Source organism: Cnephaeus nilssonii (genome assembly GCF_951640355.1).
Source record: "Cnephaeus nilssonii genome assembly, chromosome: 18".
Lineage (NCBI taxonomy): Eukaryota > Metazoa > Chordata > Mammalia > Chiroptera > Vespertilionidae > Cnephaeus > Cnephaeus nilssonii.
The window spans coordinates 55,843,186-55,858,754 of NC_137089.1; the positions used below are offsets into that span (position 1 = coordinate 55,843,186).

At 46.5% G+C, this 15,569-nt stretch overlaps 1 long non-coding RNA gene across 1 annotated transcript in view; it reads left to right on the plus strand.

Annotated features, from left to right (window-relative positions):
- The window catches only part of LOC307113860, a 28,112-nt gene extending 24,390 nt beyond the window's left edge, over positions 1 to 3,722 (plus strand). The window contains exon 3 of the long non-coding RNA XR_013814907.1: positions 2,760 to 3,722. This is a non-coding gene — a long non-coding RNA (uncharacterized lncRNA). The remainder of the gene's footprint in view (positions 1 to 2,759) is intronic.
- Positions 3,723 to 15,569: the final 11,847 nt, after the last annotated feature.

A 15,569-nucleotide genomic window follows, 5' to 3' on the forward strand; every position in this document is an offset into this window, starting at 1 on the left:
GTGACGAAGAGGGAAATTCCCTTGTGACCCCCTACGCCCCAATGAGACCCAAGAACCCCCGGCGACTCCTTGGACACATTTCACCGTGTTCTGTTAGGGGGCTTAAAGGCATGTTCTGTTAGAGGGCTTAAAGAAGGCACAGCTAGTAATTCCCCCATTCCCCTTTTCAGGCTTATCAGAATCTGAGATACTTATCTGTAGGAAAAATGTGGCATTTTTGAATTTCAAGCAGCTGGAGGCCTGGGAACAGGGTGATGGGCCTGCTCCCTCCTCCCTCTGCCTTTTTCTAAATATTTTAAAATAATAGAAGTTTTGAAAGTTAATTTGAAATTATGAAGGTTTTTGTAAAGGTTGTACATGTGATGAGAAAGGGGAACAGAGAAAGAAAGAAAAGTCCAGCAGCAAATAGGAAGGAATTAGTATGCCTACTGTAGGAAGTGGGGGCACTGCAAGAGAGAATGTCCTGGCAGGTTACCTAGAAAAGCAAAAGGGAACACTCAGACTCCAAGGGTCTTTAACTTAGAGGAAGAGAACTGACAGGACCGGGGCTCCTTTCCATTGAGCCCCCAGGAGCCCAGGGTAATCTTACAAGTGGGGGGCAAACCTGTTAGTTTCCTGGTGGACACTGGGGCAGCCTATTCAGTCTTGACAGAGCTGATGGGACCCGTAACCTCTAAGAAGACAGCAGTCCAGGAAGCCACCGGACAAATTGCCTGTTTTCCTTAGACATCAAAAAGGACTGTAGACCTTGGAAGGACACGGTAACGCATTCATTTCTGATCAAGCCAGAATGTCCGTACCCCCTGTGTAGACGTGACCTCCTACAGAAACTATTTGGACGTGCCACCATATCCTTTGAGGGGGACGGAGCGGGAATTCCTACGGGCAGTTGGATACTGCCACCTGTGGATACCGGGGCTCATAGAGATTGCTAAACCTCTGTACTCAAGTACTAGGGGAATGCATCCACTGAACTGGACCGAAGTGGAACAAAGGGCCTTTGAGGAGCTAAAGAAGGCTCTCGTCTCAGCACCTGCCCTAGCCTTACCAGACGTCACGAAGCCCTTCCACCTCTACGTGAGTGAGGTAAGGGGCATTGCCAAAGGGGTTCTCATTCAGACTCTAGGTCCCTGGAAGAGACCTGTTGCCTATCTGTCTAAGAGGCTAGACTCCGTGGCAGCAGGATGGCCAGCGTGTCTCTGGGCAGTGGCCACCACAGCATTGCTGGTGAAGGAGGCAGATAAGCTGACTCTGGGCCAGGAACTAGCCCTGACAACACCCCATGGTGTGGAGGCCCTCCTTTGAGGTGTTCTGGAGAGATGGATGTCAAACACCAGGATCACCCAGTGCCAAGCTCTTCTCCTGGACCAGCCCTACGTCCGGTTCCATAAGACACTGGCCATCAACCCTGCCAGCCTGCTTCCAGATGATGATCCAGAGGAACCCATTAATGACTGCACAGAGGTAACAGACGCAGTACAAACGGCTCGCCCAGACCTGACAGATGCCCCACTATCATCACCAGACAAGGTACTGTCACTGTTGGGAGCAGTTGTGTTCAGGATGGCATCCGATATGCAGAGCAGCGGTAGTAGCCCTGGACCGCACCATTTGGGCGCAGTCCCTGAATAGGGGAACCACGGCACAAAAAGTCGAACTTTTGGCCTTAATCCAGGCCCTTCGATGGGGACACAGTGCTATCCACCGGGAAAGAGGGTTACCAACTGCAGCGGGAAAGGACATTAAAAATAAAGAAGAGATTTTAGCCTTATTAGAGGTCATCTGGCTCCCAAAGGCAGTTGCAATAGTGCACTGCAAAGGACATCAGAAAGGGGAGACAATTGAATCCAGAGGAAATAGAGCCGCAGACCAAACTGCCAAGGAAGCCGCCCTAAAACCAGTGGGGCCTTTGCAAATTTTAGTAACCCTGCCAGACCCCGACCTATGCAGACCCCCTCTTACACCAAACAAGAGGAGGAACTGGCAGAACAGAAGCAAGCCATCAAAGGACCAGATGGTTGGTGGATCCTACCAGATGACAGACTGTTGGTCCCAGAGGCTCTAGGTCAGACGTTAGTTGCCCAGTTACACCAGGCTACCCACTTGGCGTCACCAAGACTTCTGAACTTCTGTGAGGCAGATACTACCAAGCTTAGATAAGGTAATTAAAAGCATAGTCACTAGAAGTAATGTCTGTGCACAGGTAAATGCTAAGCAAGGTAAGAGGGTCCCCCTGAGAATTCGGGCCCCACGGAAATTCCCCAGGAGAGCATGGGAGGTGGATTTCACAGAGATTAAGCCACCAGCGTCAGGGTACAAGTACCTGCTAGCTCTCATAGACACCTTCTCGGGTTGGGTTGAAGCATACCCCACTAGGACAGAAACTGCCTCTATAGTTGTCAAGAGATTACTCCAGGAGATTATACCTAGATTCAGGCTGCCAGTAGTCATAGGATCAGATAACAGCCCTGCCTTTGTAGCCAAGGTATTTCAAAGTATAGCTCAAGCCTTAGGCCCAGAATCTGGACAGGCATAAGCAGGACTCTAAAAAGTACTTTAACAAATTTGTCCTAGAAACCGGTGAAAACTGGACCAACCTCCTGCCCTTCACTATCTTATGGGCCAGGTGTACCCCCTACCAGAAGGGGTTCCCCCTTCGTTTGTGATCATGTATAGTAGACCTTCCCCCATCCTTCCCAGGGTCAGGGAGAAACTGAAAGCTGGAATTCATAACCATTCCCTTACTCAAATCCTTACAGGCTCTGCAGTATACCCAGAGAGCCACCCATAAGCTTGTTCGAGATGCACTGCCAGTGCCCACCGCGGACCCTGTACATCCCTTCCAGCCCGGGGACTCGGTGTGGGTAAAGAAGTTCACTGCCCAAGGACTCACCCCAACCTGAAAGGGACGCTACACTGTTATCCTGAGCATGCCCACAGCTGTTGAAGTGGATGGCACCCAGATCTGGCTACACCACTCCCAGCTCCTGCACCAAGAAACGGCCTGGATCCTGGCAACCAGCGGCCTCATCCGTGAGATCCCTAGCCTGGGCTCCACGCAGGCCAGGAGGAGACTCGACACCTGCAGGAGGGGAACTGGACTTCAGTGAGGACAGTACTGTGGTACTAGGGGCCTTGGTAACCGTAAGAACATTTTTGCTAGGCAGTGAGAAAGTCCAGGGCTAAGTAAGGCTAGATGTGCTAGGGGACGGGAGAGCAGGAACAGAACAGAGAATGCCCTTAAAGGAAGTAAGATGAGTCCATGATTTGACTCATGCACCTAAAACCAGTGGGGAATGAAGTATGGTAGCAACCATACTTAGGTAAAAACTGCTGTTTGAATTTTAACCCTGCTATTCTGGCTTCTGTACACACTTGCTTGCTTGGACAATAGGGTGGTTACCTCAGCTTCCAGACTGAGACCTGGAGACTCACAGAGGTAATTTTCCTGTGCCTGTGGACCAGAATCACAGGAGATTGATTCCCACTGACTCAGTAGCTCCCGGAGTAGAAACTGTAGATAACCTTTAGAGATTACTGACTCCGCTTGGGTCTGCTTCTGTAAAACCTGCTTTCCCAAGATAGGGCCACATTCCAATAATGTCCAGCATGGGCTGGGGACCCCCTGCAGGCTGTTCCCAGCCTTTAGAATTTAGAACAAAGGAAAATTTTTGTGGTTTGGATCTTTAAAAGGACTGCCTACACCTGGGACAGCGCGGTCGTGTGGACTCCACCTGCGTGTGGTGCTCTCGTGGCCGTCCTGGCCAGTTTCAATAAATCCCTGCCTGCTTTTTTTAATCAATCAGCAGCCTCCGGTGGTCTTATTTTTGACTCCAGGGTTCGACCCCACAACAGGGAGACCAAGGTCCGTTTCTCTGCCTGAAGCCGCCCAGTGGGAGGTGGTGGGGCCAGAAGCCAGCTCTGCCCATAAGGGCCTGGGCTCCTCTCCGAGCCGCCAGGAAGCTCTGGGCAGGTGAGGCCTTGGGAGGGGCTGGGCGGAAGCAGACCCGCGCTGTGGCAGGAGCACGGATGCCAACCCCCGGAGGGCCTGGCCCGCAGCTCAGGCGTGCATCGTCCTGTCATCCGAAGCCCAGTCCCCTTCCTGGTCAGGGCACAGCCGGTGTAGGCTTGGTCCCGGGCATGGGCGTGCGGGAGGCAGCGCATTGGTGTTTCTCTCTGTCCATCTTCCTCTCTCCCTTCCTCTCTCTCTCAAATCAGTAAAACAAAACAAAACCCGCTGGAGGCAGGGAGTGGGAGTGGAATGGAGAGATGGCTGGAGTTTGCGGGGTGAGCACTAGAGAGGAGGGTTTTAGGCAGAAAAAGAGTCCCGAAACGTCATGAAGATTCTTCTTGATTCTTCGGTTGGGCACCAAGCTGCACGTACATGGATGAGATCCCAGAGGCCTGGCAGGACACGCCTGCAGACCGAGCCTCTCCCGGGAGGTGGGCCGTCAGGCCCGGGAGCCCCTCCTGCGGGCCGGCGCAGAGATTCCCTGCAGACGTCCCCCAGGAGAGAGCTGGGCCGTCATGGCTGCTAAAAGCAAGCCCCAGACGGACCACGTCTGTCTGAAATTTAATAAGTTGTTGCCAAACGAAGCACAAGATCTACGGAAACCTGCCGGATGAGGCTGCCTCGGGGCGAGCAGCATGGCGTCCAGCACCAACAAACACTGGCGGCGAAGAAGCCCACATGTGACTGATGGTCCAGAGAAAACAGTAGAAACCAACACAGAATGACAGGGTTGGTGACAACCACCCCAGCGTTTAAAGGACATTCAGGTGTTTATAACAAACATAAAAATAAACAAAAATGAAAGGAAGGAAGAATGTATGTGTAAAAATCTAAAATCCCAAACCTTATGCCTGTTGATGGGCTCAACTGTAAGTTGCGTGTTGTGGAAACAAGAGATTTGTGACCTGGGAGACAAGGAAACAGCAACTGTCTAAACTGCAGCACCGATGAAAACGCAAACCGGCTGCCCCCTCTGCCTCCCAACAGCGATCTTTACGAGGTGTCTCTCCAAAGGCGAAGCTCCCCCCCAGGCCCAGGAGGGGAGGGGAGGTGAGCATGGCAGAAAGCAGACCGTGTCACTGGAGGCTGCCCTGCTGGGTGTTTCCTTCAGGCTGAAGGGAGTGAGCAGGCGCCCGTTGGGAGGCAGCCTGGACGGCGGGGTGGGCGCTCAGGGGCCTCCCTGCATCCCGAGGCGTGGGGAGCAGAGGCAGGGCCGCTACCAGCCCGTGGAGCTGAGGAGCCCCAGGGCGCCCTGGCAGCGGGCACAGTGGGCACCAGCCTGTCTGGGGGCTGCTGCGGGGGGAGCCCCCCTGCCATTGCTCCTCCCACGCGCCGAATCCACTCAGGGCATAGACAGCCCTGTTATTGGAAGGGTTTTTATTTTATTGAGACCGAAGCATCGTTCCTTATAATTATGGCCTTTGGTTCATGATTTGGCTTAATACACACACACACACACACACACACACACACACACACACACACACTCCCGCCTCCGACGGGAGCTGGGCGCCCCTCAGCCAGGAAGTGGCTGGCTGCCACTCCTGCAGCTCCCGACCCTCCTCTTCAAGCACCGGAAAGCCTGGGAGCGGCCCCTTCCCTCACCGCCCCTGAGCTGGGGAGGCTGGCGGGCCTGGCAGCAGGTGCCACAGGAACATCACAGGACGCCATCCGGGCGCGCGGGGGCCCTACTGCCCCCTCTTACTGCCCGTCTCCCCAGTTACTTCTCTGTCTGGACCCGAGAACAAGCCCGGAGGTTCTGGCCTGGGCACTTGGGTAACAATACAGAATCCCAGCGCCCCACTCCTTGGGGCCCGCAGGCCAAGCGTTAGCCCCCAGGGACCTCAGTGGGACCGGTGGGGTGAGGGCGGAGGGGAGGGTGGCCTCGGTGCTGGCAGGGGCGCTGGGAGCCCCAACAGCACAGGGGCTGGACCTCACGTCAGAACAGAGTTCATGAGCCACCCTTGCTTCCCGGGTCGCCTCGCTGAGGTCCGGGCATCGGAAACCCAGGGGCGGAGGGAAGGTGGGACATTTGCTAGTAGATCTGCTGCCTCTTTACTTGGGAAGGTCTTGAAGCTCCTGCGAGGTTCCTCGCTGGTAACACTGGGTTGAGGAGCCTGGCCTCCCTGTTCCCCACAGTTAGGAGCCAACTGGGATGACGCACTTGACCTGCAGTGGGATTGTGGACGAAAGGAGCCACATGCTGACCTGACAAGCTCAGGGGAGCCCTGTGTGGCAGTCTTGAAAACTCAGAGACCTAAAATAACCACAAAGGATGGTCTGAAAATTAAATATTTAACTGCAAACAGGTTATAGTGGGCAGTCATTCCTAGGCCGATATTTTCCCTGACAAAGATCAACTTAGATCTTCTTTACTGAGCCTTTTTGCCTCTAAGATAACATATCTGTGAGATGTCTGGGTAACTTGTAACTTCCCTTTTTTCTGGAGCCCCTGGGGCGCAACCAAATGTGGTGGGAGCCAGGACAGATGCCTCAAATTCCTTCATTATCATGTTAATTGTTCCTGTACCCACCTAAGTATGTGTCCATCATTTTACTTTTTATCCAATCCCAGGGGTTTCCCACTGCTTTGCTTTATCCCACCTCCTTAATCTGTCACCAATGAATTTCATGTAACCCACCTATGTCCCTCCTTTGATTGCAATGTAACCCGCTATTCTCCGGAGCATCATCTCAACTCGTTGAGGTTCTGCTTCCCGGCATATGTCGACAGTTTGGCTCAAATAAACTCACAAAAATTCTTTACAGGTTTCAATGGGTTTTTTTATGTTAACAGATGTGAGGCAGAAACATGGACTGGTTGCCTCCCCCACTCACCCCTACACCCCTTCTGGGGTCAGGGAGTGAACCCGCAAGCCAGGTACATGCCCTTGACTGGAAATTGAACCTGTGACTCTTTGGTGCTCAGGCCAACACTCTAACCACCTAACCACACCGGCCAGGGCAAAAGATAGACAAACATTTTAAAAAGCTATAACCTGTAAAGTTTGAGGGGCAGGAAATGGGAGTCGGAGACCAAGACATGTTAAAGGGGAAGTTTATTCCGCACTAACGAGTGAGATTCATTATGGAGGAGGTAGAGAAACTGGGATTAGAGGAGGGGGAGGAGAAGAAGGAGGGACCCAACCGGGCTGCCTCCACAGACGAAGAGATGGAGAGAGAACAGCCTGGGAGAACAGCAGCAGTGGAGAGGTGGAGATGGCCTTTTGAGGGGAGGAACAGGAAGGGGTTGGGCCCAGGGCGAAATGGGAAGGGGTGGGCCCCAGGGCGCTGATTGGTGGTTCAATGTCTCGGGGATGTCTCGGCGGGAGACACTGGTAACGTCATAACTCTGCCACCAGTTGGGGGGAGGGAGGATCTATCATAACCTGCTCCCAAACCCTCTCTCACAATATATTTTTTAAAATTACTTTATTAATTAAGGTATCACATATTTGTCCTCATCCCCCCCATTCCCATCCCAAACCCCTCCCCATGCATTCCCCCACCCCCCTGTTGTCCGTGACCACTGGTTAGGCTCATATGCATGCACAGAAGTCCTTTGGTTGATCTATCTCCCTTATCCCCACCCTCCCCTACCTTCCCTCTGAGGTCTGACAGTCTTATCGATGCTGTTCTTGTTCATCAGTCTATGTTGTTCATCATTTCCCCTAGATGAGTGAGCTCATGTGATACTAGAAATACACTTATAGGAACCGAAAATGAGACAAGCAATAATGATTATGCTGAGAGGCAAATGAATCAGTCTATAGTGAGTTTCTTTCTGGGCCAAGAGTTCTTTTGAGTCCCCATTTCTATGTCAAACAGTTCCTTATGTGTACATAACAGCAATGATATTTCAGTTCTGGATGGTGGACAAATGGTGGTAATGCAGGTCCGACCCTCTCTGGTTTGGTCCTGGGCAACCTGCAGTGACACACAGCTGCTGACTGCTAGCATGGCAAGGCATCATCAGCGTCTTCCATCTCTGGACTGTTTCTCTTCTGTCTTCATGGCTGGAGCAGTCCTGTCAATTCCTCTCTGTTGCAGGATCTCACAATATTCTTGAGCTAGTGACCTACCAAAATAGTATAACAGCCTCATTACAAACACAATTTCAGAAAGGCCAACCTGTGGCCTTTTCTTTCATTTCAAAACATTAGAAAAGGAGGATGGCAATATACAGATGGAGAATACATGGAAATAGAGCAATTTCTATGGTATGCTAGAGAATTACCATATTTTTCGGCGTATAAGACAACTGGGCGTATAAGATTTTCCTGGGTTAAAAAGTCGTCTTATACGCCGGAAAATACAGTAAATATCTATGCAGCTTTGAGCATAAGTCACTTCACCTTTAAGATGGAAATACCATATTTTCCGGTGTATAAGACAACTTTTTAACCCAGGAAAATCTTATACGCCGAGTCGTCTTATATGCCAGAAAATATGGTAGATAATTCTCTGTTCCTAATTCATTTTGCAGTAAAAGGAACTGGCCTCTTTGGAGGAAGAACTGATAAAGCTTTGGGTGAGAGAAGGTACAGGTGAGTTAATGTGCCAGAAAGCAAGGAAGTGCATAGAGACTGGTGGAGGCATCGAGGGAATCTACTGTCGAACCTCGAGAAATTTAAACATTAAAACAACCTGCTTACTATGGATTTTAGCACATTGAACAACAAAAAGTGTACCAATCCACACAAAAAATGAGAGAAGAGAGGGAAAAGTAAACGCTTCTTTTTCAGAAGACTGTTGGGTGAAAAAATGTGAAATTAATGATAATATTATAAAATCACTTTTTTAAAAATCACTAATATCATAATTTACTCAGGCAAGAATTATCATTGGGTCAATAGCATTGAGTGCAAGTTAATTGGGTTAATTGGGAAACAGACTATTAACAAATTCAAAGAATTTTTTAAATAATGTATAAATCTTCTGGGAGCCACCTTATCAAGTTATCAAACTCTGCATCCCACTTTTTAAAAAAATCTTTATTATTGAAAGTATTACATAGGTCCTCCTTTCCCCCCATTAACCTCTTTCAGCCGCTCCCCTCCCCAACCCAGGCCCTTACCACCTCATTGCCTGTGTCCAAGGGTGATGCATATATGCATGCAAGTTCATTGGTAGATCTAGTCCCACCCTGCCTTCCCTGAGTTTCAACAGTCTGTTCATGCTTCTGTGTGTCTGGGTCTATTTTTTGTTCATCAGTTTATTTGGTTCATTAGATTCCACAGATGAGTGAGATCATGTGATACTTATCTTTCTCTGACTGGCTTATTTCGCTCAGCATTATACTCTCCAGGTCCCTCCATGCTGTTACAAATGGTATGTACCAAAGTTGTTTTTTTTTTGTTTGTTTGTTTGTTTTTGTTTTTTAATCCATTAATCTGCTAATGGGGACTTGGGCTGTTTCCAGAACTTAGCTATTGTAAATGATGCTGCTATGAATGTACGGGTGCATATATTTTTTCTGATGAGTATTTCAGGTTTCTTAGATATATTCCTAGAAGTGGGATCACTGGGTCAAATGGGAGTTCCTTTATTTATTTTTTTAGGAAACTCCATACTGTTTTTCATAGTGACTGTGCCAATCTGCATTCCCACTAGCAGTGTACTAGGATGGATTCTCTTTTCTCCACATCCTCACCAACACTTGTCATTTGTTGATTTGTTGATGGTAGCCATTCTGACAGGTGTGAGGTGAAACCTCATTGTCGTTTTGATCTGCATCTCTCAGATGATTAGTGTCTTTGAGCATGTTTTCATATGTCCCTTGGCCATCTGTATGTCCCCTTTGGACCAGTGTCTATTTAGGTCCTTTGCCCATTTTTAAATTGGATTGTGTGAAAGTTGTGATAGCCACATCCTGCTTGGCTTGGGGATGGGATCTGGAAAAGGGCTGCACACAAATTAAGAGGTTAGACAAGAAATATGAATTTGGAAATCACAGGGGCCAGGCGGAGACCCCGATCAAGTGGAAGGGCTTCACTGGTGCCCAGGCCCTGCCAGCTTTATATTCAGTTTTGGATACACATATTATCTTTATTCAGGCAGGCAATTCCAGTAGCAGACAGACTATCTTAAAGGTCAGTAAAGATTTACTTTGAGACTATTAGGTCAGGAAATTGCTTGAGCCACATTGTCTCAACTAACTATCAGTGCAAAGCTTTTAGCCCTTGCCAAAGCTCAAGATCCATTAGCCTTCTGGGTTCCTTGTTTACACTTTCCTGATAGTGTAGCCAATGGGTGGCTTCCAGCAGAATTGTTTGTCTTCCTTTTGTTAAGTTGTATGAGTTCCCTATAAGTTTTGAGATTAACCCTTTACAGGATGTATCATTGGCAGATACTGGTATGGTCTTCCATGTAGTGGACTCTTGTGCCGTGCCAGCACAGCCAAGGGTTCGGCGAGCCTGAGCAGGGGCGACGAAGGATGGAGAAATGATAGACAAAGAGGAAAAGCTGGGTCTAGGTGGATCTTCTGTGCCTGGCTGAGGCCACAGAACAGATCCAGACTGCAAAGCTGAGGCTTTATTTATAACCAGGGACATACAAGGTAATCTACAATGTTGTTGTAAGTTTCAAACAAGGTAATCTACAATGTTGTTGTAAGTTTTGGCAGCACTTGCTGCACCTCCCACAGCCCATTAGCTACCCAGGAAAGATCTAGGGAGCAGTCACAAGATCAAGCTTACTTATGCTTAGAGGACTGTGCCCTCCAAGCTGGGACTTGTTTGTGACTTTGTCAGTAGGTCAGTCCGAGGCTTAACCTTATAACCGCTTCCTACATCTTGCCCTTTCTTTTAAATTTAAGCTACTTATAATGGAAGTAAAACTTAAACATCAAGAACAAAGTTCTGACTATTAAAACATTAACAAAAAAATGCCAATGCAAAACCCAATAACAAAACAATTCAAATGCAAAATCTAGACATGGCTATTAATAAAACAATGCCAATGCAACACAACAATAAAGAAATCAAACTACAGTAACATTTTCCTACTAAATGAAAGTTTCTTTTGCTGATTTTCTCAAGAGTCCTCAGACTTGGCTGCGAAAGAGTTTGCAGAGGACTGGCAGCTAACCAATACTAGCCTGGCCAGAAACATGGTTGAGGCATTAGCTTCCACTTCTTGCTTTCTGCCATCTGCTGGGCATCAGTTGTTAACTTCTTCAGCTGACCCCATGTTGACACCTCAGTCTCTTGTGTAGCCTTCGTCATCTTCCTTTTCTGATTTGCTGTCATCAGGGCAACTTTCAGTCTTTTGAACGATGGGACAAGGAGCTTCTCTGGGTCCATGGTGGTGACACACGTAACGCTCTGGCACCCAAATTGGATGCGCTGCTCCTTCTGGAAAGATACAAACACAACCTCTTCCCCACATCATTACTGAATCTGGTAAAACTCTTGTCTGGTTTGTGCATCCTTCCATCGGGCTAACCCTGTGGAGGCTATTGTACAGGAGGTCCGATGCCTTTCGGCTGCTGTATGACCCTCTGCATTGCAATTCAAAAAATTTAGAACATGACTGAGTTTGTTTTGAGGTGACACATAAAATCCATCTCCCCCTTTCTGTTTTAGTAATACCTTAGTTGGAGAATGAGCCAAATATAGCCATTCAACAACTCCAGGAGCTTGCCAAATGACCCCAGTGGGTGCATGTGTATATTTATTAATTTTTATTTGATAAGGCTTTCCATGCAATTTCAAGTATATTAAGAGTCTCATGCCCTACTGACTGAGCTAGCCGGGTGTGGTCAATTTCAAGTATATTAGATCTGTTAGATTTAAAAGGATTTCCTTTAAGAAGAGAGAATAAATTTCTTGTATTACTCTGGGCTCTTGGATCTTTCCAAGAATCATCTCTGTTAAAGCCTTGAAATTTTAACATGAAAAAAACCCATCATATATAGATATGATTTAAATATTATAATAGTTTTTATAATTATCTTAAGATATCAATTAGATTTTAAACTGTTATTAGAGAAAATACAACATTTTATTTTCTCAAAAATAAGTTCTTATATTTTAGGTATTTACCACAACTATATAATTTCTCCATATTTAATTTGAACTTTTAAAGCTGGCAAGTCAAATATATTTAGCATTTCCTAGGTGAATAACACTTTACATTTTTAAGAACAAACCGACCATGTTTTTTCCTTGCCTGGGGAGATTGAGTAGCAAGCCTGTAAGTATTCAAATGCAAAAATTGTCCTTAAATTTTTTCTTTCTTTTTCGCTTTCCAAAGTAATAACTAATCACCCAATTTGACCAAGATTTCCACTTCCCTGGCACATTCCTCCACTCCCCTTCTGGAGTGGGCTTTAAGCAGTCCTGAATCAAGGACCACAGACTGAAAGCAGAGGCAGGAATTTCCTCTGGACCTTCAGCTATATAATGATCGCGAAGTTGTTTTCCAACCTTCTCCCATGCCTCTATACTTACCTTTTCTTCCTCAGAAAACCATGGGCAAGTTTTACTCACAAAATTCAAAAAATCGAAAAGCTGTTCATACCTCACAGAACAGCCCCTTGCTTGGAGCATAGCCTTAAGCATGGATACGCATACATTCTTTCCCTGCGATCCTGAATTTCCCATGTTTTATGCCTAGTCTAGTACAGTACTCCTTCCTTACTTAATGTGTGCGCATGCCTCCTTAGGGGCTCCTTTCGCCTGACAATTGAAGTTCCCTCACACTCAGGTCTATATTGAGTGCCACTTGGGCCGAACTCAGCACCATGTTGGGCACCACTTGTGCTGCGCCAGCACAGCCAAGTGTTCGGCGAGCCTGAGCAGGGGCGACGAAGGATGGAGAAATGATAGACAAAGAGAAAAAGCTGGGTCTAGGTGGATCTTCTGTGCCTGGCTGAGGCCACAGAACAGATCCAGACTGCAAAGCTGAGGCTTTATTTATAATCAGGGACAAACAAGGTAATCTACAATGTTGTTGTAAGTTTCAAACAAGGTAATCTACAATGTTGTTGTAAGTTTTGGCAGCACTTGCTGCACCTCCCACAGCCCATTAGCTACCCAGGAAAGATCTAGGGAGCAGTCACAAGATCAAGCTTACTTATGCTTAGAGGACTGTGCCCTCCAAGCTGGGACTTGTTTGTGACTTTGCCAGCAGGTCAGTCCGAGGCTTAACCCTATAACTGCTTCCTACAGGCTCTCTTGTTATTTTTCTGATGGTTTCTTTTGCTGTGCAGAATTTTTGTTTGTTTGTTTGTTTCAATCTTTAATTTCTTTATTGATTAAGGTATTACATATGTGTCCTCATCCCCCCATTAACACCCCCAAACCCCTCTCCCCACTCATGCCCTCACCCTCCTGTTGTCTGTGTCCATTGGTTGGGCTTATATGCATGCATATAAGTCCTTTGGTTGATCTCTCCCCCGTATCCCCATCCTCCCCTACCTTTTCTCTGAGATTTGAAAGTCTGATCTTTGCTTCTTTGTCTCTGGGTCTGTTTTTGTTCATCAGTTTATGTTGTTCATTATAGTCCATAAATGAATGAGATCATGTGGTATTTATCTTTCTCTGACTGGATTATTTCAATTAGCATAATGCTCTCCAGGTCCATTCATGCTGCAGCAAATGGTAAGAATTCCTTCTTTTTTACCACAGCGTAGTATTCCATTGTGTAGAGGTACCACAGTTTTTTAATCCACTCAACTGCTGATGGGCACTTAGGCTGTTTCAAAATCATAGTTATGGTGAATTGTGCTGCTATGAACATAGGGGTGCATATATCCTTTCTGATTGGTGTTTCTAGTTTCTTGGGATATATTCCTAGAAGTGGGATCACTGGGTCAAATGGAAGTTCCATTTTTAGTTTTTTGAGGAAACTCCATACTGTTCTCCACAGTGGCTGCACCAGTCTGCATTCTCACCAGCAGTGCAAAAGGGTTCCTTTTTCTCCGCATCCTCACCAGCACTTGTCATTTGTTGATTTGTTGATGATTGCCATTCTGACAGGTGTGAGATGATATCGCATTGTCGTTTTGATTTGCATTTCTTGGATAATTAGTGACTTTGAACATGTTTTCATATCTCTCTTGGCCTTCCTTCTGTGTTCTTTCAAAAAGTATCTATTTAGGTCCATTGCCCATTTTTTGATTGGATTGTTTGTCTTCATTTTGTTAAGTTGTATGAGTTCCCTGTAAATGTTGGAGATTAAACCCTTATTGGTGATGAAAATTGGTAAATACGTTCTCCCATGCAGTGGTTTTTCTTGTTGTTTTGTTGATGGTTTCCTTTGCTGTTCAAAAGCTTTTAATTTTTTAAATAAATCTTTATTGTTCAGATTATTACAGTTGTTCCTCTCCCCGCCCCCAAGCTCCCATTCACCCGATTCCCACCCCTCCCTCTGCCCTTAACATGCCCCCTACTGTCCTCATCCATAGGTGTATGATTTTTGTCCAGTCTCTTCCCCGACCCCCCACACCCCTTTCGCCCTAAGAATTGTCAGTCCACTCCCTTTCTATGACACTGATTCTATTATATTCACCAGTTTATTCTGTTCATCAGATTTTTTATTCACTTGATTTTTAGATTCACTTGTTGATAGATATGTATTTGTTGTTCATAATTTTTATCTTTACCTTTTTCTTCTTCTTCCTCTTCTTAAAGAATACCTTTCAGCATTTCATATAATACTGGTTTGGTGGTGATGAACTTCTTTAGCTTTTTCTTATCTTTGAAGCTCTTTATCTAACCTTCAATTCTGAATGATAGCTTTGCTGGGTAGAGTAATCTTGGTTGTAGGTTCTTGCTCTTCATCACTTTGACTATTTCTTGCCACTCTCGTCTGGCCTGCATAGTTTCTGTTGAGAAATCAGCTGACAATCATATGGGTACTCCCTTGTAGGTAACTAACTGTTTTTCTCTTGCTGCTTTTAAGATTCTCTCTTTGTCTTTTGCTCTTGGCATTTTAATTATGATGTGTCTGGGTTGTGGTCCTCTTTGGATTCCTTTTGTTTGGGGTTCTGTGCGCTTCCTGGACTTATAAATCTATTTCTTTCACCAGGTGGGGGACATTTTCAGTCATTATTTCTTCAAATAGTTTTTCAATATCTTGCTGTCTCTCTTCTTCTGGCACCCCCATAATTCGGATGTTGGTACGCTTGAAGTTATCCCAGAGGCTCCTTACACTATCTTCATATTTTTTTTATTTTTATTTTTTTTGCTTTTTCGGTTGGGTGTTTTTTGCTTCTTCATATTTTAAATATTTTACTTGATTCTTGGGATCTTCTAGTCTGCTGTTGGATCTCTGTATATTATTCTTTATTTCAGTCAGTGTATGCTTAATTTCTAGTTGGTCCTTTTTCATATCCTTGAGGGTCTCACTAAATTTATCAGCGGTTTCTAGAAGATTTTTGAAAAACTTTAAAACCAGCCCTGACCAGTTTGGCTCAGTGGATAGAGTGTCAGTTTGTGGACTGAAGGGTCCCAGGTTCCATTCCAGTCAAGGGTATGTACCTTGGTTGCGGGCATATCCCCAGTGGGAGGTGCGCAGGACGCAGCTGATTGGTGTTTGTTTCTCTGTCATC